Source organism: Rhagoletis pomonella, unplaced genomic scaffold (genome assembly GCF_013731165.1).
Source record: "Rhagoletis pomonella isolate Grant_MI unplaced genomic scaffold, Rhpom_1.0 Rhpom_scaffold_00002, whole genome shotgun sequence".
NCBI lineage: Eukaryota > Metazoa > Arthropoda > Insecta > Diptera > Tephritidae > Rhagoletis > Rhagoletis pomonella.
In genome coordinates, this window is record NW_023458556.1 from 89,539,767 (window position 1) to 89,542,527 (window position 2,761).

Here is a 2,761-nt window from a genome sequence, read left to right on the forward strand (position 1 = left end):
AGTGATATTTCAGCCAAATCAGTGTAGTACCAATGACATGTAAACAAACCGTCTGACGTTTTTACAGGAAATGGTGCTTTTTGCGTTCCTATGCACTTCTGCATCTGTTCTCCTTTTACTCTCATTTGAGAGCGTAAAATTGTAGTTTGACAGTTCCACAGGTTTTAGTCCGAAGTTCAAAGGAACAGACTAACTGTTGAAGCTAATTCCCGGTATTTCTCTTACTAGTGCCTGAAGCTATACTTTTCATTTACTACCGCCGGCAGCTTTAACAAGTTTATAGCGTTTTTACGTTCTTTGGCAAATTACGCTCTGTTAGCCATAAATGCTACTATGTTTTGACCGCCTTTGTATCAAGACCCCTGGACCATCTAGGGAATTCATTTTTATTTTAAATTGCATTGTCATCGTGATTGGAACTATGCTGAAAATTTCAAGTCTCTACCTTGTCGGGAAGTTAGTGTAAAATCGATTGGAAACTTCCGCGGGACTGGCAAATAGCCTTTCAACCGTTCAACGAAATCCTTATCCTGGTGAATCACCTGGATAAGCGAAACCCAATGTCCAGAAAAACAGCTGAACTAAACAGTTATTATATCAGGGCATGAATCACGTAACTTTGAAACGATAGTCGTTCAAACGATACTAACTAAACGATGTCGTCAAAACACTGATTCATGTATTTGTTTTGCTGTTACGTGTTAGTGTTACGGTTACATGAAGCAAAATTGAAATCTAGTTGATGATATCGCACAAATGATCAAACATTTTTTTGTTTAAATGAAGCAAGACAATCTCAAAACGATATCGTCCAGACGATGTCGTCATACGTGATTCATGCCCAGAATTGCATTCTATGAGATGTGGAAACTTTAACAAAAGAGGTAAAATTGGTAAATCTTCTTTAGAAACTACCTTAGCTGGTGTTATTATTTGTAAAAGCTTTTTATCTTCACACTTGAAATCAAATTTTAAATTGATTTGGTCCAAAAAATGTATGCAATACTTAAGTAAATATATTGGTTTTGGTTATTTTCATTTTTAAAATCAATATTAATATTGTTACTGATCGCATCTTTTTACTCAAAATTAAGAGATAATGTGCTTTTATAGTTGCATATAAGTATGGCAAACGAGAGCTTTCCGCTTGAAACTCTTTGTTAAGTTTGTTAATTATGGGCAAAATCTATACTTAGTATAAAGGAAAGTCGTGATTCTTTGTACGCGGTAATCTCGAAAACTACTGAACGGATTTTGACGAGATTTTCTCTATATACTCTTTTTTTACTTAGAATTTTAATAGGGTTGCCACCTGTCTAAAAAACTATAAGATCCGCACCGTTCGTTGGATTACAAAAGATGAGATGTCAAATGAAAGAGATTGGCCTCTAGAAAAGCACTAATATTTTTTGAAATTTTTTTAGTATGTGATAGGCTTGTCTGATCTGTTCTTTTAGTGTAAATAAAACGACGTTATTTCACTTACGGCCCAACGAACATGAAACAGATATAAAAAAACAAAAAACTAGTACAGCGCTTTCACAATAGTTATGAACTACTGGGCACTCAGCAGATTTAGCAAACACAAAAATAATCGACATAGAAAAACGAGAAAAAACCAGATACACATTAGAAAGTTTAAGGATCTTGCAAAAAAGGGGAAACACAATAAACAAAAAAGAAGACACCGATGACATTTCTGCCGCTTACTTGTTATGCTTATAGAATTCAAATTTAGTTTTTAGTTTAGACAAAGCTACCACAGAAGGTGGTATGGATTAAAGTAGATTTAGTTAATTTAATGACGAATTTTATGTGAGTATTTTTTGTGTTCAATATCTCAGATGTTCTTTTGCAATTTTTATATGTACTTATGTATATATATGTGTATTTGTTCCTTTACTTACTATCATATAAATATGTATGTATTTATATTTTTGTAACAGATGATAAAATAAACACGCCCCTGAAGATGCTAAGAAGATTAGCGAAACGTTGGGCCGTAAGTGAAGTAACGTCGTTTTATTTACACTAAAAGAACAGATCAGACAAGCCTATCACAAACTAAAAAATTTTCACAAAAGACAAACTGATCGGATATACATAAATAAAGCACTAATATTTTTTTGGTTTTCTGTAGGGTTGCCACCTGTTAATAAAATTACCATTTTCAATCATAATAATAATAATAATAATAATAATATCCCAACGGTTTTTACCCTCCATTCCCGCCCATCCGCACGAGGGGCGCAGTCCGCATGACGTACGGAACCAATATTTTAAATTTTTGCGCCGAGTCACGATAGGCAGGACTTTGTTAAGTGTCGAGATCTAAAACTGTTCAGCTACAGAACTAAATTCATCAGCTGATTTTATGTATTTATGTCAATAATTCACTTATTGAGAGAGGAAAGTATCGCTTTCTTAATGCTGAAAAGCGGATCTGATATATCAAACGTGCTGGAATGAGAGTTAAAATCCTGGCATAAGCAACGGAGTGGGTCGTGCAATTCAAAATTGGTTTTACAAGCTTTCAGAAATATGGGACAAAAGTGTCTTGATACGCGTGAGGGAACATTAAAGCTTACATCAGCCAGAAGAGACGGACTTGAAATTGAGCCTGTCAGTAATTTAACCATAAAAATTATACCAAGCATTTCCCTGCGACTGGCAAGTGTAGGAAGGTTAATAAGTTTTAAGCGACTCGTATAAGGTGGAAGACTATATTGAGAATCCCATCGGAAATTTCTTAAAGCAAAAA

General features: G+C 34.4%; 1 protein-coding gene across 1 annotated transcript in view; it reads left to right on the top strand.

Annotated features, from left to right (window-relative positions):
• The window catches only part of LOC118734151 (syntaxin-binding protein 5-like), an 86,838-nt gene that overhangs the window by 76,416 nt on the left and 7,661 nt on the right, over window positions 1-2,761 (top strand). The gene's annotated exons all lie outside the window — the stretch shown is intronic.